The 24,614-nt window shown below is 47.1% G+C and overlaps 1 non-coding gene across 1 annotated transcript; it reads left to right on the forward strand.

The window, feature by feature from the left end:
• The first annotated feature begins 12,090 nt into the window (after positions 1 to 12,090).
• LOC126030395 (small nucleolar RNA SNORA70) lies at positions 12,091 to 12,230 on the forward strand. Its single transcript, XR_007503116.1, has one exon. It is a non-coding gene; the product is annotated as a small nucleolar RNA SNORA70 (small nucleolar RNA).
• Positions 12,231 to 24,614: the final 12,384 nt, after the last annotated feature.

The raw sequence follows: 24,614 nt of genomic DNA on the forward strand, positions 1-24,614 counted from the left end.
AGCACTTGTTTTACATATAGCTGGCTGGGGTTCAGCCTTAGCAACACCTATCAGGGGTTACTCCTGGCTATCTGCTGAGAAATAGCTCCTGGCAGGCACAGGGAACCATATGGGATGCCGGGATTCGAACCAACCATCTTAGGTCCTGGATCGGTGTGGGTGCCCTTCCTGTAGGGACACACCAATTAAGATGTGATTAATTTTTCTTGGAGGGAGATGCAAACACAAAGACACAGAGACAGACATGACAGACAGACAAAGACAGACACAGAGACAGACAAAAGTGGGAAAGGATTTCGGATCCAAATCCAATTCCATTTATTGAAACTCAAGGCCTGGTTTATATACATTTTTGTGTGGGCACAGTTCTGCTCGTAAATATGCCAATAGGAAATGTACATAGAACAGACCATATTGTCCAGATAACAGGACCCATCAGCAATTAGGATGGAATGTACAGCTAATGGGACCTGTCTCCATCAGGTCGGGGATGTACTGATAATGGAACCCATCTCAGGCAGGTCGGAATGTACAGATGACAGAAACTCATAATTTTAGACTCAGTTTCCCAGGACCAAAATTCTGTGCTTTCTTTGTTTCTGTATAAACCTTAAATCTTAAATGTTTATTTATTCCTTAAGGCTTTTAGCATAGCTCTCTGCTATGTGTGCTCTTACAAGCTCTCTGTACCTTACAAGCCTTAAATCTTAAAAGTTTACATTTATTCTCAAAGCTGCCTGCTTTTAGCAAAATTCTGTGCCTGTCACAAGGCCCTGCATTTCAGCCCTGCATTTTCTGCCTGTTCTTAAGGGGCTTCCTACAGATCGGCTGCTTGTAAGGCAAACACCACTGTGCAATCTCTCCGGCCCCTCGATGTCCAATCTTCTAAAGCCTAAGCCAAGTCACTATGACAAATATTCAGGATATAAATTCCTACTGCAGAGGCCAGTGCGGTGGCGCTAGAGGTAAGGTGTCTGCCTTGCAAGTGCTAGCCAAGAAAGGACTGCGGTTCGATCCCCTGGCGTCCCATATGGTCCCCCCAAGCCAGGGGCGATTTCTGAGCACTTAGCCAGGAGTAACCCCTGAGCATCAAATGGGTATGCCCCCCCCCAAAATAAAATAAAAATAAATAAATCCCCACTGCAATATAAAATTTATGTGTTCCTATCCCTATTGACAAGAACTTGTTTCCACATGTAATATTTCCCCCATTTTTTGGCCACACTCATTTGATGCTCAGGAGTTACTCCTAGCTAAGTGCTCAGAAATCGCCACTGGCTTGGGGGGGCTATATGGGATGCTGGGGGATCGAACTGCGGTCCTTCCTTGGCTAGCACTTGCCAGGCAGACACCTTACTTCTAGCGCCACCTCGCCAGCCCCTATTTCCCCCATTTTAATGTACCTATGCAAAAAGGAATAATGCCACATGATAGTCCTGCTGCATATGGGAGAAATACTAACTAATAATCCCTACAACCTAGTTCTATAAAAAACATAAAACTCATGGGAATCCCCCCTGATGTTATGTAAATATTTAACTAAAATATTATTGTCAACATGTAAACCACTATGATAAAAATAAAAATTATATTATTAAAAAAAAAACTCGGGGGGCCGGGTAGGTGGCGCTGGAGGTAAGGTGTCTGCCTTGCAAGCGCTAGCCAAGGAAGGACCTCGGTTCGATCCCCCGGCGTCCCATATGGTCCACCCAAGCCAGGGGCGATTTCTGAGCACATAGCCAGGAGTAACCCCTGAGCGTCAAACGGGTGTGGCCCAAAAACCAAAAAAAAAAAAAAAAAAAAAACTCGGGGCCGGGTAGGTGGCGCTGGAGGTAAGGTGTCTGCCTTGCAAGCGCTAGCCAAGGAAGGACCGCGGTTCGATCCCCCGGCGTCCCATATGGTCCCCCCCAAGCCAGGGGCGATTTCTGAGCACATAGCCAGGAGCAACCCCTGAGCGTCAAACGGGTGTGGCCCAAAAAAAACCAAAAAAAACAAACAAAAAAAAAACTCAAAAGTTACTATATCTACTAGAATTTCCTACTAAACAAACCCAAAGAGGATGAGGGGGGAAACTATATTTACATAAGAAAATTCACAATAAGAAACTGGGGTCAGAGAGATAGCGCAGCGGGGTTTGCCTTGCAAGAAGCCAATCCAGGACCTAAGGTGGTTGGTTCGAATCCCGGTGTCCCATATGGTCCCCCGTGCCTGCCAGGAGCTATTTCTGAGCAGATAGCCAGGAGTAACCCCTGAGCACCGCCGGGTGTAGCCCAAAACCCAAAAAGAAATTATACATATTCAGGAAATACACCTAAAGAAATACACAAATTCTGGATCACAACTTCAGCCAGCAACATAGTCTTGTGGAGACTGAACAAACACCTCACAGCAGTCACAGATCAGGAAATGTTCTAGAGCCAGAGGGTCTCTCAAAAGCCAAAACCAATAATGGGCAACAGTTCACTTTTTTGTTTTGTTTTGTTTTTTGGGGGGCCATACCCAGTGGCACTAAAGGGTTACTCCTGGCTCCGTGCTCAGAAATTGCTCCTGGCAGACTCAGGGGACCATATGGGATGCCAGGAATCGAACCTGGGTCTGCCACGTGCAAGGCAAACACCCTATCACTGTGCTATCACTTTAGATTCAACAGTTCACAGTTAAGGGAGGTGGGAGAAAAGGGGGGTGCTGAAAGCAAATCAGCAACAGGGGTGGCAATATCTTATTCCCAGGGATGAGGCAGGATGCAGGCTGGGGGTGGGGAGAATGTTCCTATTCCTGAGGAATTAAGAACTGAGGATAAAATGGGTTAATTAGGGAGAAAATAACAAATCAGGGGTGAGAGAGTGAGAAAAAAAGACAGAAAAGGATCTATAAATTGGTAAGTAGAAGAGGAGGATAAAGGAGGTCTATATACAACATACACAGAAATTATGTGTACAGTATAGATGGGCATTAAACAGACATAGAGGTGCCATGAGAGAGAGAGAGAGAGAGAGAGAGAGAAGAGAGAGAGAGAGAGAGAGAGAGAGAGAGTCACAATTTTCAAGTCTAGAATACTGAGTAATATGGTAATGAGCACTGTGAAAAGGAGTCTACATCATGAAGTATCATATTACAGGTCTTTCCTGAAGGCAGACTGAGAACAAAGGCATTATGATATAGTAGAAAATTAGTTTGAATTGAAAATAATTGCTAATGTAAAAAAAATAAAGAAAATAATTGCAAAAACATACTCAATGATTGGGCAAGAGTCTATGGCATGCAGATGCCTTATTCAAAGATAAGAAATTTTATATGATATAAGAGAGAAACATTAGATCATATAAGCAGGCATAATCAAATAGAAAATGAATAATTTTTTTTTTTTTTGGTTTTTGGGCCACACCCAGTAACGCTCAGGGGTTACTCCTGGCTATGTGCTCAGAAGTTGCTCCTGGCTTGGGGGACCATATGGGACACCGGGGGATCGAACCGCGGTCTGTCCAAGGTTAGCGCAGGCAAGGCAGGCACCTTACCTTTAGCGCCACCGCCCGGCCCCGAAAATGAATAATTTTAAGACACTATAAAATGAGCACTGTGGCAGTGGTCCTCAAACTTTTTAAACAGGGGGCCAGTTCACTGTCCTTCAGACCATTGAAGGGCCGGACTATCGTAAAAACAAAAACTATGAACAAATTCCTATGCACACTGCATATATCTTATTTTGAAGTGAAGAAACAAAAAGAGAACAAACACAATATGTAGCCCGTGGGCCGTAGCTTGAGGACCACTGGTTAGGAGTCTAATAAAATATAGCACTGTAATGCAAAACTAGGGCAAAACTAGGGCAGCCAGTGATATGTTTGATTTGCCATTCTTTGCTAAATGAGTGAAAAGTTTAACTGGTATATGCAGAGCCATTATCCATCTTTATGAATTGGGGAACGGCTATGACTAAAAATCATTGTAGCATGAAGGTGCAAACAGCTTTAGCTTTTTCAGAAGTCATAGGTGTTGCCTAGATAAAATGATAATATGTATCTACAGCCACATGGAAATAGGGTTTCTTTGGAAAGAAGTTGGCATATATAATATCTATTTGCCATAATTCATTAGTCTGTAAACATCAGGGGTTGGTCCCAACTACATGAGAGAATTAAAAGCCACACCTTCTCTCTAGATGTGACTTTTAGAGCTGGTCTATGAAGAAATCAAATACATTTTTGACCTTTTGAGTTAAACACCTGGTGCTATTAAGTCTTTTTTGTTTTGTTTTGTTTTTTGTTTTTGGGTCACACCCAGCTCCTGGCTCTATGCTCAGAAATCGCTCCTGGCAGGCTCCGGGGAACCATATGGGATGCTGGGATTCGAACCACCGACTTTGTGCATGAAAGGCAAACACCTTACCTCTATGCTACCTCTCCGGCCCATGTCTTGATCTCCCTCTAGTGAACTGATTAGGTTGCTGAGTTCAGAGTTTGGGGTCCCAAGGGAGGAAAGGATCCAATATATGTCACCTAAGTTTTTGGGTTTTGTTTTGTTTTGTTTTTGGCAGCACTTAGATGTTACTCCTGGCTCTGCTTTCAAAAATCACTTCTGGCAGGCTCAGGGGACCATATAGGATGCCTGGAATCGAAGCCAGGTCTGTCCCAGGTTGACAGCATGCAAGGCAAATGTCCTACCATTGTGCTATTCACTCAGACCCCCACCTAACAGTTTTTAAATCATAAGAGTCCTTAGATTTTTCTGATAAACAGAGATCATTTGGGAATGCACTGAAGTTGTTCCAATATAAAATCCAAGTATTAAAATGGAGGAAAAGTCTGATTTTTTTCTATGACTATTTTTGGGGGGCCACACTCAGCGGCAGTAGGGGTTACTCCTGGCTCTGCATACCTCTGCATTCAGAAATTGTTCCTGGCAAGTTCTGTGGGCCATATGGGATGCTAGGAATCAGACCTGGGTCTGTCCGGGGTCAGCTGCATGTAGGGCAAACTCCCTACTGTTGAGCTATCTCCATGGCTATTTTAAACCAGCAGCCTGAAGACAAGTGATAGCATATTCATACAAACATTGTAATTCTGTTAGTAAAGCAGGCTAAGTATTACAATGACATTATCCATGTAATGTATAATGTAAACATGGTGAAACTTAGCATGAGCAAAATGTAAAACCACATCAAGAAAATATTGGCACATGGTGGGTGAGTTTGCCATGCCTCGAGGCAAAACAATCCATTGAAACAGTTGCATGAGGCTCTATTGCTGAGAGAAGGAACTGAAAAAGCAAAGTGCAAAAAGCAAAAGTGTCTTTTGAGTGAATGGAAATATTATAAAAACAGTTTTTAAGTCAATAACTATCAAAGGCCAGTCTTTTGGAATGGCTAACTGCACATTTATTTGGGAACTGGATTCTGGGAGCAGGAATGAGCAGGAATGATGTCAGGGAGAGCAGTGGGATAGAGCAGATGGTCAACATATATTGTTTTCACAGGCTGGGAGGGATGCTGTGGACTGGACAGGCTTCACATGCAGGAGCTCTGGTTCCATCCTTCATCCCTCATGGCTCCCTTCAGCTGGTCCAGGAGTATCTCCTGAGATTTCCTATGTATCCCACGTACCAAACATGAAAACAAGTTTTTTTTTTGTTTTTTTTTTGTTTTTTTTTTTTGAGAGGAGCTAGCCTATACTCTCAGTCCTGCAGGACCATCTGTGCCTAGTAAAGCAATCCCCAGAACTGGAAACACTTCTGGTGGAAAGTGAATACACTAATCCTTTGGCATCCATGCCCGCTTCTTAAAAGTTCCCCACAGGGTATTAGCTACACCCAATAATGGATGGCGGATGGTCCTGTGTGTCAGAGAAACCTCAAAGTAAGAAGGGAGGCTTGAGGCTGGATTTACAGATTCCACAGGACATCTGTGTGCAGAGCTGGCTGCAGCCTTCCTAGAGCTGGAATAAGGGTTGCAAGAGCAGATGCGATAAAGAGGTATTCAGCATGTGGTACAGTGTACATAGAACAGTCATCCTAGTCAGACTCCCCTCCATCCCCTCTTCTCTCCTTCCCTGCTTTTCTCTCCTCTTTCCCCTCCCTCCCTCATTCTCTTCTTTCTTCCTCCCTCCCTCCCCTTTCTTCCTTCTTTCTTCACTCCCTCCCTTCTGCCTTCCTTTTTTTTTCCTCCCTCCCATCTTCCTTTCTCCCTTCCTTCTTCCTTTTTTCCTCCCTCCCTCCTTCCTTCCTTCCTCTTTCCTTTCCTTTTTTTTGTTTTTGTTTTTGGTTTTCGGGTCACATCCAGCAGTGCTCAGGGGTTACTCCTAGCTCTACATTCAGAAATTGCTCCTGGCAGGCTCGGGGGACCATATGGGATGCCGGGATTCGAACCTGTCCTGCATGAAAGACAAATGCTCTACCTCCATGCTATCTCTCTGGCCCCATCCTTCCCTCTTTCTTTCCTTCTTTTCTTACTTTCTTCTTTTCTCCTTCCTTCCCTCCTTACTTCCTTTCCTCCTTCCTTCTTTTCTCCTTTTCTCCTTCCTTCTTTCCTCCTTCCCTCTCCTTCCTTCCTTCTTCCCTTCCTTCTTCCTCCCTTCCTTCCTCCCTCCCTTTCTCTTTTCCTCACTCCCTCACTCTCTTCCTTCCTTCCTTCCTTCCTTCCTTCCTTCCTTCCTTCCTTCCTTCCTTCCTTCCTTCCTTCCTTCCTTCCTTCCTTCCTTCCTTCCTTCCTTCCTTCCTTCCTTCCTTCCTTCCTTCCTTCCTTCCTTCCTTCCTTCCAACACTGCTTCTCTTGGCCCAACATTTGGAGATTGTTCCTGACAGTGCTCAGAGGACCATGGTGTGGTGGGAATCCAGCCCTGGGCTCCCATGTGCACAGCCAGCTGAGTTATCTCCCTGGCCCCTCCTACATGCCTTCTGAGTCACAGCTGCTCTGTCTTTGAATTGAATGGCAAAAAACAACAGGCCACTGTGGGAACAGAGAGAGAGAGAGAGAAAGAATTCGTAAATGATTAATCTTTCACCCTTCCTTTGCTCTTTTTCAAGTGGCAGCAACATAATCAAAGGACAGGATACCATAAAGGCTTAAAGGCAGAGGACACCCCTGGACTGGGTTCAGGCCTTTCCTTGCCCCCATGTGACTGAGGTTTCTGTAGGTGTGACCTCACCTACTCACTGCTCCTGCTCACACAACCTGCCTACAGGTGCACGCTCATGGTTGGGTGCAGAAACTCAGAGCTGCCCCTTGCCAATGCCTTTCCAGTGGTCCCCACCTGTACCCACCTCATTGCCCCTCAGAACTCCCAGCAGATGAGCTGCTGCCAGGTGAAGAACAGGTTCTTTGAGAGCTCTGGGGGTCACATTCCACACACCCTTTCCCCGGCTGCCCTCCAGACTGAGGGCCAAGGTGTCTTCTTCCTCACCCTGAAAATGCCCACAAGGGTCTGCCCTGCTCTGCTCAGGGATTCAAACCAAGCAGTGGTGCCTTCCCTAGCATCGGGGGACAGTTCCCCTGTTCCCACTGTTGTCTATGGATCAATACAGCTGGATAGAACACTGCCTGTCAAAAGGCACTTGCTGAGATATCAGAGAGCACGTGTCTACACAGGCACACACACCCCCTTCTCTTTGTTGCTGTTGTTGACCCAATGCCCAGGCCCATGCTGCTGACCACAAAGCTTGCATACCTTTAGTCAGGTAGCGATGCTTGCTCACACCTGGCTGTGTGCTGGAGATCACATGCTGCTGCACAGCCTAGAATCCAGATGGCAGGGTTGCCAAGACCACGCTCGGTGCACATGGGTAGCACTGGAGATCGAATTTAGGGTGTAATGCTTGCAGAACAGTTGCCTTTAAAAATGGAGCCCACAATAGGTTCAGAGTGTGCATTTTTTTAAATCTTTCCTTTTGGCACAGAGAAACCATTGCAAAGAGATTATATCTCTGAGGCCCCCATGGCAGAGTCAAGACCTGAGGGAAAGACCGAGAGAGATAGCATGGAGGTAAGGCGTTTGCCTTTCATGCAGAAGGACGGTGGTTCAAATCCCGGCATCCCATATGGTCCCCTGTGCCTGCCAGGGGCGATTTCTGAGCATAGAGCCAGAAGTAACCCCTGAGTGCTGCCAGGTGTGACCCAAAAAAACAAACAAAAAAAAGGGGCCGGCAAGATAGCACAGCGGTGTTTGCCTTGCAAGCAGCCAACCCAGGACCTAAGGTGGTTGGTTGGAATACCAGCGTCCCATATGGTCCCCCATGCCTGCCAGGAGCTATTTCTGAGCAGATAGCCAGGAGTAACCACTGATTACTGCCAGGTGTGGTCCAAAAACCAAAAACCAAAAACCAAAAAAAAAAAAAAAAAAAAGACCTGGGGGAGTCAAAGTGAGGACTGAGGTTTTCAGAAACCACCTAAGCAGCAACGTGTTTGCCAGTCTGCCTGGTAGGGTTTTCAAATCTCTTTGCTTACCTTTTGTTTCCAGAGGAGTCTAGGGGCCGAACCTGTAAAGTGAACCCTTCGTCCAACTTCCTTTTCCCCTAACCTCTTCTTTTGTTTTTTTTTGTTTTTGTTTTTGTTTTTGTCTTTTTTGGTTTGTTGTTTGTTTGTTTGTTTTTGGTGTTTTTATTTTTTTTACCCCAGCGACCCTTAAGGGTTACTCCTGGCTTTGCACTCAGAAATCAATCCTGGCTGGATCAGGGTACCTTATGGGATGTGGAGGATCGAATTGTCCTGGGTCAGCTAAGTGCAAGCCAAATGCCCTCCCTCTGTGCTATCACTCCAGTCCCTAACCTCTTCTTTTGGTATGCAAAAGCTTACCTGGTTTACAGGGTCTTCCCCACCTTGGTGGGTGGAGTTCTAGATAATAAAAGGAGCACAGGACATAGGCTGCACATGGCAGAGAGAGAGAGGCTACATGGCAAAAAGCAGACTAACTCCAATGAAACTTTTTTTTTTCCAATGAAACTTTTAACTCACTGGTTTGTGTATTATTTCTCCACCTCTACCCTGCTTCATCAGACCTGTCCACCTGAGGAGTTAGAAACATGGCATCTGGGGCGGTCTCAAAAAATAAATAAATAGGGGCCAGAGAGATAGCATGGAGGTAAGGTGTTTGCCTTTCATGCAGAAGGACGGTGGTTCAAATCCCGGCATCCCATATGGTCCCCTGTGCCTGCCAGGGGCAATTTCTGAGCATAGACCCAGGAGTAACCTCTGAGCACTGCCGGGTGTGACCCAAAAACCAAAAAACAAACAAAACAGGGTCAACTACATAAATAAAGATTTCATTCTGATTTATAAATAAATAAATAAATAAATAAATAAATAAATAAATAAATAGGGCCCGGAGAGATAGCACAGCGGCATTTGCCTTGCAAGCAGCTGATCCAGGACCAAAGGTGGTTGGTTCAAATCCCGGTGTCCCATATGGTCCCCCTTGCCTGCCATGAGCTATTTCTGAGTAGACAGCCAGGAGTGACCCCTGAGCATCACCGGGTGTGACCCAAAAACAAACCAAATAAATAACTAAATATTGGGTTTTTTTGGCCACACTTGGTGATGCTCAGGGGTTTCTCCTGGCTATGCTCTCAGAAATCGCTCCTGGCTTGGGAGACCATATGGGACTCCGGGGGGATCAAACTGCAGTCCATCCTAGGTTAGCGCGTGCAAGGCAGATGCCCTATCATTTGCACCACCGCTCCGGCCCAAAAATAAATATATTTTTATTTTTATTTTACAATACCCTGTGGTACTCCTTGTGAACTCAGAGAGCCATGAAGTGTCAGGGCATCTGGGCTTCCTGTGTCCACAGCAAGTTCTTGTTCAACCTGTTGAGCTCTGTCCCTGTCTCTTTTATTTTTTTGTTGTTGTGCTTTATTGTTATTGTTGTTGTTGTTCATTGTATTTTAGGCCAACTCGACAATGCTCAGGGTTTACTATGGCTTGTACTCAGGAATCACTCCATAATTAGGGGGCGATATAGGATGCTAGGGCAAACACTGTACTAGGGCAAGCACTGTACTATCTCCCCAGTCACTTCTTACATTCTTTTCTCAAAGATTGACCTCTGGGGCCCCCTTGGAGCTTGGAGTCATAAAGAAGGGACAAGAATGAAGGGAGATTTGTAGCTTCCTGCTTGCAGATGATCCCACATCCTCCATTCTTCCTTTCCCCAGGATGCTGGAAACTTACCCAAAGCTTGTCTGGCCCTTCTGGACAGCACAGCTGCTTACTCAGTACTTCCTTCTGAAACTTTCTACCATGGTGGAGCTGACTCTGCACTTGTGTTGCTTGCAACACAGGCCCCTGCCTGCACTATCAAGCAAATGACACCTCTATTCAGGCTGAGTAATAGTATAGCAGAAGGAGCATTTGCCTTGCACATATGGTTTCCCAGAGCCCAACAGGAGTGGTTTCTGAGAGCAGAGCAAGGAATAATCCCTGAGCACTGCTGGATGTAGCCCAAACTTCAACATAACCCCCACCAAATAACAAATCAACCAGCTCTGAATTGACCACTTCCACTTCACTAGAAATAGTCACAGCTCCAACACAGGACAGTGGTTCTTTACTTATCCTACATTTTTCTTTTTTCCCTTTTTTCTTTTTTGGTTTTTGGGCCAGGTGAAGAACAGGTTCTTTGAGAGCTCAGAAGTGCTTAGGGGTTACTCCTGACTCTGTGCTCAGAAATCACTTCTGGGAGGCTCAGAGGACCATGCCCTACCTGCTGTGCTATTGCTCTTTTTATTTTTTTTATGCTATTGCTCTTATTTTACTTTTTTTTTTGTTTTTGCTTTTGTTTTTGGGCCACACCCAGTGATGCTCAGGGGTTACTCCTGGTTATGTGCTCAGAAATTGCTCCTGGCTTGGGGGACCATATGGGATGCCTGGGGAACGAACTGCAATCTGTCCTAGACTAGCACAAGCAGGGCAGATGCCTTCTCGCTTGTGCCACCACTCTGGCCCCATTGTTTTACTTTTTTCATTTGGGGGCCATACCCAGTACAGTTCAGGGGCCTCTACTGATTTGGTGCTTATGGGTCACTCCTAGTGGGTTTAGGGGACCCTGAGGTGCTGTAGATCAAAACCATGGCCTGCTGCTTGCACAGCCTGTATGTTCTCCCCTATTCAGAACAGTGCCTAAGTGACTACAAGACAATTTTGCACAAATTAGTGAAAAGTACAGCTTCTTGAGGACCATTTTGCATTGCAGGGGCTGGGATCTGTTATTGGGTGAGATGCCTTTGGGTTGTGCAGGGCACAGTCTGGCCTGGCAGCTCTGGTGCTTTCTGTGCTGGTTTCTCAGCATCAGTCTTCAGAGTTAGGGCAGCCAGGAGCTTTGGAGGCCCCAGACAGTGCTTATGGTCCACCAGCCACTTGGCCAAGGTCACTCACTGGAGCACAATTGACATGGCAATGCCCAATAATGCCTCTATCCTTGCAGTGGCTGTTTCTCCCTCCATGCCCCCCCCCCCCCCCCGTCCCAGTCCCACAGGCTCCCCTCTCCATCTGACTCTCTCCCTGCACTGGACTCAGAGGGTCAGTGCTTTTGTCTACTAGCTCTCTCCCTGCTCTAAGCCTGGTGTGTCAGCAGGGCTGCTCAGCTTCTAAAGATAGCTCACTCTTGCCCTCTCTTCTCATGACCCCTTCCTGTGGCAAAATACAAGGGTAGAGATGTGGGGGGTTCCAAGTCTTGGAAGTTTTGTTTGTTTGTTTTTTGGAGATCTTTTTTGGGGGGAAACACCCGGTGATGATCAGGGGTTACTCCTGGCTATGCACTCAGAAATTGCTCCTGGCTTGGGGGACCATATGGGACGCCAGGTGATCAAACCACTGTCCGTCCTAGGCTAGCGCAGGCAAGGCAGATAGATGCCTTACTGTATGCACCATCCCTTCGGCCCCAAGTCTTGGAAGTTTTATTGGTCCTTGTCCCATGATCTTTCTTGGGAGATCTCAGAACAAAGACCTCAAACCAGAGAAGGCCTGTGAAGATGGGGTGGCTCAGCTGGACTTTTGAGGAGCAAGGGGCCCAGAGTCCCTTGATTCAAACCATTCTGCACCCCAACACTCTCATTTCGCTTCTTTTTTGAAAGACTTTCTTGATGAATGTTTTAAAAAGGAAACGCTTGCAGCCAATTTAGCCAGCCATTCTCTCTGCCTTTTGGGACCTGGTGTGCAATGGTTGCAGACAGATAGCAAGCAGCCTGCTCTAAAGTATATGCAGCCTGTGGCTTATGGGCTGTAATAAGGGACTTTGGATGTTCCTTGCCTTAGATATTCCGATCAGCTCTCATTTTGGCCCCAATTTCAGGCTCTAAACAGGTATTGGGGGGGGGGGGGCAGCCTACGGAAAGCCCAGGGCAGTGTAGCCAGAGTCTACATAGAACAAGTCATCATACCCAAGTAGAACAAGGAGCATGTGATTGAGGCTCTGTTGGGCCAAGTTCAAGTTTCCTGGTCGCCAGAAGATCCATATCTCCAAGAAGTGGGGCTTTACCAAGTTTAACGCAGACAAATTTGAGGACATGGTGGCTGAGAAGTGCCTCATCCCAGATTGCTATGGGGACAAGTATATCTGGAATCGCAAGCCCCTGGACAAATGTTGTGCACTGTACTCCTGAGCTCCTTGGCGTAGGGTCTTGGTCTCTGCTGACCACCCCATCCTACCCACCACAATGAATCTTGCTCTTTAAAAAAATTTTTAAAAAAATTAAAAATGGGACCACAGAGATAGCACAATGGTAGGTCATTTGCCTTGCCTGTGGCCAATGGTGGACGGACACGGGTTCAATTCCCGATATCCCAGGTTCCCTGAGCCTGTCAGGGGCAATTTCTGAGCACAGAGCCAGGAGTAACCCCTGAGTGTCACTGGGTGTGGCCCAAAAACCAAAATAATAAATAAAAAATAAATAAAATAAAATTTTAATTGAATCACCATGAGATACACATTTGTCCCTAGTCTCTCTCTCTCTCTCTCCTTCCCTTTTAGGCCCAGTGGTTTCTTTTTTTTTCTTTTCTTTTTTTTTTTTTTTTTTTTGGTTTTTGGGTCACACCCGGCAGTGCTCAGGGGTTACTCCTGGTTCCATGCTCAGAAATTGCTCTTGACAGGCTTGGGGGACCATATGGGATGCCGGGATTCGAACCACCCTTCTGCGCCTAATGCAAACACCTTACCACTGTGCTATCTCTCCGCCACCCCCCCCCCCAGTAGTTTCTTTAACTTTCTTAATTGACTTCCCCCAAAGTCACCTACCTAGGTCAAATAACTAATCCCTTGAGTTATTGTGCAACCATCACGCCTTCCAGGACATTCTGAGCATTGTTTTCCCCTACAGACCTTTCCCCAGCCCTGACCTGGGCAATCTCTCATCTACATCCCACCACCCAGGTGCTGTCTGGATGCTTCATCAAACTCGATCACATGATATGGAGGTCTGTGTCTCTGTTCCCTCCTACCTGGTTCCCGGTTTCCTTCCTATTATACCAGGATATCAGTATACCACTCCGTTTTATTGCCAAGTAATACTCCATAATATGTGTACACAACAATGTTTCTATTTGTCCTCGCACCCCTCTGTCACAGACATTAGGGCCATTTTGACTTTCTGGGTACTGTAAACGGGGTTGCTCTGGGCATACCATGCCAAGTTCAGCGTGGCTATGTGCTTTTCATGTCTTCCTTGGGTCTATAATAGGAAGTGAACTTCCTACATTGTATGGTTACTATCTTTAACTTTTTAGGGGAGCGGTCTCATTGTTTTCCAAAGTGGTTGCACCATTTTCTATTCCTAGCAGCTATATAACTTATTGTTATATTTTTCCCCTAATTGCAGCCAATCCTCATGTGTGTTCGTTGGTACGTCATTGTGGTTTTGATTTGCACTGCCCCAATGACTCACACTGCTGAACATCTTCTCATGTGATTCTTAGTCATTTAAATAGTTCTTGAGAAATGGCTGTTCAAATAACTTGCCCGTTTTAAAAGTGAGTTGTGTGGGGCCGGGCGGTGGCGCTAAAGGTAAGGTGCCTGCCTTGCCTGCGCTAGCCTTGGACGGACCACGGTTCGATCCCCCGGTGTCCCATATGGTCCCCCAAGCCAGGAGCAACTTCTGAGCGCATAGCCAGGAGTAACTCCTGAGCGTTACTGGGTGTGGCCCAAAAAACCAAAATAAATAAATAAATAAATAAATAAAAATAAATAAAAGTGAGTTGTGTATTCTAGACACAGTCACATATCATGCATGAGACTAGTCAACATTTTCTTCCATTCTATGAGTTAACGTCCACGTGTTTTTTGTTTGTTTGCATATTCATTTTGGTTGGAGGGGGTCACACCTGGTGATGCTCAGGGAGACCATATGGGGTGCTAGGGATTGAATTTAGGTTGATCATGTACAAGGAAAACTTCCTTCATGCTGTGATATCAGTCCAGTCTCATCTTCCAAGATTTTATAGTGTGCTTTATAATTTTACATTTTTTTGTTTTGTTTTATTGAGCCACACATCTGAAAGTTCTTAGGGCTTATTCCTGCCATAGTTCAGGAAAACAAATAGTTATATAAATTCAAGGCCCTACCTGCTGTGTTCACTCTAGCCCCCAAGGTTTACATTTTACTAAAGATCAATCTATATGTTTTCTTCATTCTTATTTGTGTCTCCCTTCCTTTTCCCTTCCCTCCTTCCTCTCTTATCTCCCTTTCCTATTCATTTAAATTCAAATCCTTTTGGGGGAGGGTATTGGGCCTCACTTGGCAGTACTCAGGAGTTTCTCCTGGCTTTACACTCAGAAATCACTATTAGCAGGCTCAGGGGATCATATGAGATACTGGGGATTGAACCCAGTCTGTCCTAGGTCAGACACGTGCAAGGGTGCAAGGTAAATGCCCTACCACTGTGCTATTGCTCAGCCCCAAAACCCAAATCTTAAGCATGCAAGGCATATGTTTTATCTCTGAGCCACATCCCCAGAGTTACTTGTATATTTTAGTGTCATATTTAAGTAATCTAAGTTTAGGTTAGGAAAACTTATCCTTGTATTCTTTCAAGAGTTGCATGTTATTAACTCTTGCATATATATCTTTGTTTTTGTTTGTTTTGGGGCCATACCTGGTGGCAGTGCTCAGGGGTTACTCCTGGCTCTGAGCTCCAGAATCACTCCTGGTGGGTGCAGGGATGCTGGTTATCAAATCCAGGTTGGCCTCTTGCAAGCCAAGCCCCGCCCCCCCATCTGTTCTATTATTGCTCCTGCCTCTTTGGACCTTTTTATTTTGTTTTGTTTTTTTGGTCACACCCAGCTCAGGGGTTACTCCTGGCTCTACGCTCAGAAATCGATCCCAGCAGGCTTGGGGGACCATATGGGATGCTGGGATTTGAACCACTGTCCTTCTGCATGCAAGGCAAATGCCCTACCTCCATACTATCTCTCCAGCCCATCTTTGGACCTTTTTAAGCTGATTTTTTTTTTTTTTTTGGTTTTTGGGCCACACCCGGCGGTGCTCAGGGGTTACTCCTGGCTGTCTGCTCAGAAATAGCTCCTGGCGGGCACGGGAGACCATGTGGGACACCGGGATTCGAACCAACCACCTTTGGTCCTGGATCGGCTGCTTGCAAGGCAAATGCCGCTGTGCTATCTCTCCGGGCTCTTAAGCTGATTTTTATGTAATATGAGATACAGTTTTTTTCCAGATAGTTTTATTTATACTTGTCTGATAGTTTATACTCTCTTATCATTATACAATGTCCTTCTTCACCTTTAGCAGTTTTCTTTTTTTTCCTTCCCACACCTACATTTTAATTTAATTAATTAATTAATTTATTTTTGCAGACCCAGAACTGAATACATGCTACTCTGGTCATGTTTTAAAACTTTCTGTTGTATGGTCAGAGTGATAGTACAGTGGTAGGGCCCTGCACGCAGCCCTGCATGGGTCCAAACCTCAGCATCCCACATGACCCCCTGAGGCTGCCAAGAGTGATTTCTGACTGCAGAGCCAGGAGTAACCCCTGAGCACTGATGATTGTGGCCCCAAAACAAAAATAAATAAATTAAAAAAAAACAACCTTCTGTTCTATGGCCAGAGTGCTAGCACAGCAGGTACAGTACTTGTCTTACCAATTACACATGGCTAATCTGGATTCAATCCAGATTGAATGAACTGGCCCCACCAGGAGAAGCCCTGAGCACTGTGTGTGTGGCCCCAAAACAAATAAACAAACAAATAAATGTCCCCTCCCATTTTGATGAATAACCCATCCATTTTTCTCAGGATATCAGGGAGGGTGCTTATCTTGAGATAAACCTGGAATTTACATGCTACATGTTTGCATGTTATGTTTTTCTGCCTTTTCACTTTAAATTGATGTGGGTTTTTGGTTTGGTTTTGTTTTGGTTTGGTTTTGGTTTTTGGGTCACACCCGATGGTGCTCAGGGATTGCTCCTAACTCTGCGCTCAAAAATCGCTCCTGGCCGATTTAGGGGGCCATATGGGATGCCAGGATTCGAACCGGGGTCCGTCCTGTGTTGGCCGCTTGCAAGGCAAATGCCTTACCACTGTGCTATTGCTCCGACCCCTGGTTTTTGTTTGTTTGTTTGTTTGTTTGTTTGGTTGGTTTTGGGGCCACACCCTGTGATGCTCAGTGATTACTCAGAAATGCGCTCAGAAATCACTCCTGGTTTGAGGGACCATATGGGATGTGGGGAGATAAAACTGTGGTTCATCCTAGGTCAGCCGCTTGCAAGGCAAACACCCTACTGCTGCATCACCGCTCAGCCCTTGTTTGTTTGTTTTTTTTTTTTTTTGGTTTTTGAGTCACACCCTGTGACGTTCAGGGGTTACTCCTGGCTATGCGCTCAGAAGTTGCTCCTGGCTTCTTGGGGGACCATATGGGACGCCGGGGGATCGAACCGCGGTCCGTCCTAGGCTAGCGCAGGCAAGGCAGGCACCTTACCTCCAGCGCCACCGCCCGGCCCCGTTTGTTTGTTTTTTAATTGATGTTTTTTGAGATTGTTTTGTTGTTTCTTGGGTCCAGGGTTCAAAAGTGGTGCTCAGGAAGTCCAGGGGTTCCTTTTGGAATTCTCACTTTCCCTGAAATGGTGGTTCAATGCAAGAGTCTGGCACTGCTCAGGCCCTGTGGTGCTGGGGAATATCTGTGTCACCCCAGCCTTGCTTGGGTCTCCAGGGCTACACCCAGATATATGAGGTGGGGGGGGGGGAGGGCACAGCCAGATGGAAGCATTTGCTCTAGTCCTTTGAGCTACCTCCCCAGCACCACACTGAGTTTTAGGGGTTTTCCTCACTACTTTGAGCTCATATCCGTAGTTGCTCTAGGCTAGGCTCTGGACAGTGATTTGCTGCCTTCCAGGTGGGTCTCAGTGAGAGAGGACTGGGCCTGGATAGGACAGTGATCTGCACAGTGGGGTCCCAGGGTCTGTATTGCTGACATGGCCACATGGTGGCCCCAGTGAGTGACACAGAGGCTGCGGTCTGAGGGTTTCTGCACTCGGGTTGGATTCTGGTCTGCAGCCTCAAACCTTCAAGATAGCAGCAGGGTAAGAGTCCTGGAACAGAGCCAAGGCAAGGGTGAGGCCCTCCTTTTGCCTAGAGTGAGGCCACTAGGGACCAGAGTTGAGCCCTGATTGAGGGAAAACTAAAGGAGCCGGGTCGAAAGAACAATGGGGAGGGTGTTTGTCTTGCACACGGCTAACCTGAGTTCAATCTCAGACATCCCATATGTCCCCTGACCCTGCCATGAGTGATTCCTGTGCTCAAGCCAGGAGTACCCCTGGGTATGGCTTAATACCCACCCCAAACAATAATTTTAAAAAAGAATGGGGCCAGAGTGATAGCACAATGGGTAGGACATTTGCTTTGCATGCAGCCTACCCGGGTTCAATCCTGGGCATCCCATATGGTCCCCCAAGCCTGCCAGGAGTGATTCCTGAACACAGAGCCAGGAATAACCTCTGAGCACTGCCAAGTGTGGCCCCAAAACAAAAAAAAAGGTGAAGCTAAAGTTTAAGAAAACCCTACCCTTTGACTCTTAGCCCAGCCCACCCAATCCCCTCAGTTCACCCAACTCTTGCTTGGGAACAAGAACTGCTGACTTTAAACATGGGATTCCAAGTAGAGGTTGCAGGTGGTGTCAGAGGACCCTTCAGAAGGGCCTTAGTTAGGCCCCTAAGCTTAACCCCATGACTTGTGCCCCAACCCCACTGCTGTCTCTTGTACTCCAATGACCTCGAACTCCTCATGAGGTCTTACTATGGGATTCAGGCCTCTCCTGCTTTGATCTTTAGCCCTCTGGGACCTCAAGGCTGCAAACTTTCAGGAATGTATGCCAAGGCAGTGACCAGAGAGATAGCACAGTGGATAGGGCAGTTGCCTTGTACACAACTGACCTGGGTTTGATCCCTGGCATCCCATATGGTTCCTTAAGCACCACCAGGAGTGGCCCCTGACCACAGAGCCAGGAGTAAGCCCTAAACTTGCAAAGTATGGTGCCCAAACCAAAACAAGACACAGGCTCAGAAATTGCTCCTGGCAGGCACAGGGGACCATATGGGACATTGGGATTTGAACCTATGACCTCCTGCATGAAAGGCAACCGCCTTACCCCCATGCTATCTCTCTGGCCCCAATTACATAAAATTTTGGCTTTGTTAGTTTTTGTTGTTGTTATTTTAGCTTGTTTGCTTGGTTTTTGGGGGTTTTTTGGTCACAACCAGCAGTGCTCAGGGGTTATTCCTGGCTCTCTGCTCAGAAATCGCTCCTGGCAGGCAAGTGGGACCATATGGGATGCCGGGATTCGAACCACCGTTGGTCCTGGATAGGCCACTTGCAAGGCAAACGCCCTACTGCTGTACTATATCTCTGGCCCTTTATTTATTAGTTTTGAGGGGGGTCGCACCCAGCAGTGCTCAGGATCATATACAGTGCTAGGGTCAAACAGGTTGGTGAGCTGCCAGGCAAGTGTCTTTCCTACTACTGTGTTCTCTTCAACCCCTTGCACTGATTTTCATTTACACACACATACAAGCTCCTATAGCACCAACCCCTAGACCTCTCCCAACTCAGGAGCTGTGATGGAGGCCCCTCAGCTGTGAGTCACCCAGAGGAGGTAAAAAGGGAGTGCAGTCCCCAGGGGTAAAGGATAGCTCCAGGGAATTCTAGGCTATAGGACTGAGAGGGAGATGTCTTCCTGGCCCTAGGGACTTAGAAGGGACAGCTGGTCCTTACAAGGCAGCCTCTTAGAGCCACCAGAACTCAACATGCTTGACTGAAGCAGCTGTGGGTGTAGCTATTCTTGTCACTTCCTCTGGTCTCACCTCCAGCGCCAGTAGCCATCTGCTCTTACCCATAGTACAGTAGGGACCCCATTTACAAAGGGGGATAGATGCCTTCACTGAGGTCATACTGCAGAACAGAACCAGGGTCTCACCCCAAAGGGATTGGATGCCATTTATGGCCAGGTTCACCTCCTCTATGTTCTTTTCACGAGTTGTTTGTGCTTCCGGGGAAAAGTTCACCTAGTTATACTCTGGAGGTAGAACATCTGCTTCTGGTTCTTCTGAACTCTCTTCATCTGTGACATGAAGGTGATTTGCCTTCCACCCTGTGCAGCTGTCATGAGCCTCAGTGACCCTGTTGGGTGTAGAATAGATAAATATAAACACTATTAAAGGATGAAATTGAGTGCCAGAGTGATAGCACAGTGGTAGGGAGTTTGCCTTGCACGTGGCCAACCGGGACAGACCCGGGTTTTGTTCTGGCACCCCATATGGTCCCGCAGCTTGCCACGAGTGATTTCTTTTGGTTTGTTTTTGGGTCACACCCAGCAGTGCTCAGAGGTTACTCCTGGCTCTGCACTCAGAAATAGCTCCTAGCAGACACAGGGACTATATGGGTACCAGGATTCGAACTATCATCCATCCTGGATCGAATGCTTGCAAGGCAAGCACCCTACTGCTATGCTATCTCTCTGGCCCCAGCCAGGAGCAATTTTTGAATGCAAAGCCAGGAGTAACCTCTGAGTACCACTGGGTTGTAGAAATACAGCCCTTAGGATGGACTTGGATGGTGGTGGACAAATGGAGGTGCCTTTCTCTGCCATCCCAGGCCAAGTGGCTTTGCAAACCCCTTCAGCTGGTGGGTATCTGGGTCCAGGAAAGCAGTGGGCAGAAATCTCACCCAGACAGGCTTCAGGGAAGTATCAGCTTTATTCATGCCCTATCCACCATATGTATGGTCAATCTTTTTTTTTTTTTTTTTTTTTTTTGGTTTTTGGGCCACACCCGTTTGATGCTCAGGGGTTACTCCTGGCTATGTGCTCAGAAATCGCCCCTGGCTTGGGGGGACCATATGGGACGCCGGGGGATCGAACCGCGGTCCTTCCTTGGCTAGCGCTTGCAAGGCAGACACCTTACCTCCAGCGCCACCTACCCGGCCCCATGTATGGTCAATCTTAACCATGTACACATGCTATCCTTAGCTTGCCCAGCGCCTTAGCTTTTCCAGCCATGTCTCCTGTTACCTCTCTATGCCAGCGAAGTCCTTAATCCCTTCGGTCAAAGGCCTTATCTAACTTTCCCAAGACCCCTCCCAGGAATGGGAGGGTCTTGCAGGTAGTTACAAGTAAATCCAGGGTGGGGTCACATCTACTCCTTCTCTGAAATGTAAATGAAGCTTTTGTAATCCTGACTCTGCTTTTAGCCAAAGGTGGGTAATATTTCCAAAGCAACAATATAATAAAGTGAAAATTAACATACCAGCCCTTTTCAAAAACATAACATTTCCACACTGGAGCCAAACAGAAAAAAAGATGAAATTGTTTTGTTTGGGGGCCACACCTGACAGTGCTTGGGGCTTACTCCTGGCTCTGCACTCAGGAATCACTCTTGGCGGTGCTGGGGAACAAGATGGGATGCAGAGGGTCAAACTTGGGTCAACAGCATACAGGCAAAGTGTGTACCTACTGTACCATCACTCTGCTCCCTGCCTTTTTTTCTGGTCTTTGCGTCACAGCTAGTGGTGCTCTTCCCAGCTGTACTGAGTGCTCAGGTTATCACATGTTCAGGGGACCATGTGATGCCAGGATTAAGCCCAGGTCTCTAGCATGCAAAGAATGTGCTCAGTCTTTTAGAGCTATTTCTCTGACGCCTGTTATGATGGAAACGTGCCACCCCACACATTCATATGTTGAAATCCAAAATTGCTCAGTACTTCCAAATGTGACCTTCTTTGGAAATGGGAGCCATTGCAGATGTATTAGTTCAGAGGAGATTATTATGGAGGGGGGTCTGGAAGAGATCAGTGGCAAAAGCCTTTTGAGCATGATGCTATGAGGTTCCAGCTTGGATCCCCAGCACTGCCCAACGTGCCTACGTGTGATTCCAAGCAACTCACAGCAGCAGCACTAGTGAGACCTTGCTACAGGAAGGGGAATGAAAAACTGTTGTGGTTTTCATGTGGGCCTTGATTCATTATGGCTGGAATCCTTACCCCTGAGATGAAATTAGGCCCTGAAAAACAGCTTAGGGAAAGGTGAAGCAAGTGGGAGTAGATGATGAGTTGAGCATGTGTCTTTGAGTCGTTTAGGTTATTAGCATCCACATGAGAGCAAGCAGAGGGTATGATGTGGAGGTGGCCTATGAGGTGGAGAGGATGGAGGGCCTGGAGAGTGCTGAGACCCATACAGAAGAGAGAGACATCTGCTTCCAGGTCCAGAAAGGGCCTTGAAATATTGTCCAGGAAGTGCCCCCTCCCCCTGGAAGCTTGGATGAGCAAGTAGAGGTTGTTGGAGTAGAGATGTAAAGGGGGAAGTACTGAGATGCAGAAACTGTGTTAAAAAAGAAATTTGGGCCCGGAGAGATAGCACAGCGGTGTTTGCCTTGCAAGCAGCCAATCCAGGACCTAAGGTGGTTGGTTCAAATCCCAGTGTCCCATATAGTCCCCCGTGCCTGCCAGGAGCTATTTCTGAGCAGACAGCCAGGAGTAACCCCTGAGCACCGCCGGGTGTGGCCCAAAAACAAAACAAAAACAAACAAACAAAAATTTATGGGCCATAGGTTATAGCACAGCAGTAGGGTGTTTGCCTTGCATGCAAATGACCCAAGACAGGCCTGGGTTCAATCCCGGACATCCCATATGGTCCTCTGAGCCTGCCAGGAGTGATTTCTGAGTGCAGAGCCAGAAGTAACACCTGCGCACCACCAGGTGTGGCCCAAAAACAAAAAAAAGAAAAGAAAAGAAAAGAAATCTATGGACCAGAGCGATAGTATAGCACTAACCTTGCACAGTGCTGACCAGGGATGTGTCGTCAAAATAAAACAAAAACAAACACATTTTTTAGGTGGAAAACGGTCTCAGATGAACAAGGTTTCAGGAGAGCTGTGTGATCTCAAGTTTCCAATGAGAATCATGAAACCCTTGGGCTCATCATCCCCTTGGACGTTTCTAAGTGACAGGGACCTGAAAAGGATCTGGCTTGTAAACATTTTGGTATCTATGTTTGTGGGATGGTCTGCACCCCACATCAGCGATGCCTTAGCACCTGGATGGGACTCTTCCCCTTAAGAAAGAACCCTTAGGAATACAGTTGTGTCCTGTGGGATGTGGGAATGTGGTGACTTTCACTTCCAGGTGGGCTGATATTTCCAGGTCCAGCTTCCTCCCACTCTTTCCTGTCTCTGTCCAGACTCTTCTTGTACTGCAGTAAGTCCCCCCAGACACACAGGAAGAAGGAGGCACTGGTCCTTTCCAGACGCATGGACTGTGGAGGGAAGTGGTTGGCCCTAAACACTGAGTTAAGCAGATTTCAGAAGAGGTTTAATCAACCCAGGCAGGCACGGCTGCTGGGGCAAGTGGGAGGTGGTGAGTGGGATGAATCATAGAGCAGACAGAGAAGGGCTCCAAAGTTGGAAACTCAGTCTCTTGGGGGCTCAGGGTGAGATATGGCATCTGGGACAGTTGGAGAAGGCTTGATGACTTAATTCCAAGGGTTGGGGGAGAGAAGGAACCTTGTCCATGGGTGGCTAAAGCGCAAGTTGGAGGAGCCTTCAGGAGAAACTGTGTGGAGGGAGCTTGAGAAATCAAGACCAGGGGCCAGAGAGATAGCATGAAGGTAAAGCGTTTGCCTTGCATGCAGAAGGTCGGTGGTTCGAATCCCGGGATCCCATATAGTCCCCCGAGCCTTTCAGGAGTGATTTCTGAGCACAGAGCCAGGAGTAACCCCTGAGCGCTGCCGGGTGTGACCCAAAAACCAATAAATAAATAAATAAATAAATAAATAAATAAATAAATAAATAAATAAATAAAAAGTAGCTACACCCCCAAGTTTGAAAGAATCTAATTGTCCTTGTATGTGACTAAAGAAGAGGTGGCAGGCATACACACACACACACACACACACACACACACACACACACACACACACTGCATAGTGTTCAGAATTAATTAGTTATTTTGGATGTTGAGCTTCTCCTGTTTCTTCATTTATAAATTACTCCTGGAAGGCTCAGGGGGCCATATGGAATGGCGGGGATCCAACCTGGGTCCATCCTCGGTTGGCAGCATGCAAGGCAATTGCCCTACCACTATGCTATTACTCTGGCCCCAACCCTGAGTTTTTTATTAAGGGAGAAATTATCCACCATTTTTCTAGTTTCATTGTTTGTTTATTTGTCATACCTGGTGGCATTCAGAAGTTACTCCTGGCTCTGCGCTCAGAAATCAGTCCTGGCAGGCTCAGGGGACTACATGGGCTACCAGAGATCAAATCCGGGTTGTCCTTGTGCAAGGCGTGCACCCTACCTGCTGTGCTACCACTTTTTTTGTTTGTTTGGTGTTTTTTGGGGGGTTTATTTGTTTTTTGACACCCCTGATGGCCCTCAGAAGTTACTCCTGGCTTGTGCTCAGAAATTGCTCCTGGCAGGCTTGGGGAACCATATGGGATATGGGACCATATGGGATGCCTGATCTGTCCCAGGTCAGCTGCAAAACCTTGAGAAGATTCTATTAAATGAAATCAGTCAGGTGGAGAAACAATGAACTTGGTGCAGGACAATGGCAGTTCTGCAGGCTTCTCCTAGTCTATGTTGTCTGTGACAATGTTGGCCAAGAGGGAACCTACAGGTCATGCCTTCAAAGCTCTGAGAAGGTGGCAGCTAGTCAAAGGAGGGAGAGGGTATGGCCCAGGTGTCCTGAGAAACTCACAGTGGGACAGCAGGAGAGGCCAGGTCAGACCCCAAGTCCAGCGCCAGGAGAGGTTGTGGGGTCTGGAGCACACACCTAAATTAAATTCTGGCACTGCAGGATCCTCTGAGCATCCTGGGGTGGCTCCAGAGGTTCCCAGCACCACATCGCTGGCCAGAGCTTTGGGCTATTTGATTGGAGAGCCCCCCACCCCCAGGCCCTTAACGCTGTTAGAGAGGTTATCGGTACATGAAACTCTAAGTCAGGTACTGTGGAGCCCCAGGCCCCGTGATCTGTGAGGCACCCAGGGCCTTGCTGAAGCTCACTGCTGCTGCAGGGGTGGAACTTATGTGTCAGCCAGGCAGTGGGGTCCCAGGAAGGTCGGGCGTGCTCTAGGTCACAAGGTTCCAGCAGGCCGGGTGTGACTCAGCTTTGTTAAGCTCCAGGGCCTGGTGTTCTGC

This window comes from Suncus etruscus, chromosome 1 (assembly GCF_024139225.1).
Source record: "Suncus etruscus isolate mSunEtr1 chromosome 1, mSunEtr1.pri.cur, whole genome shotgun sequence".
NCBI lineage: Eukaryota > Metazoa > Chordata > Mammalia > Eulipotyphla > Soricidae > Suncus > Suncus etruscus.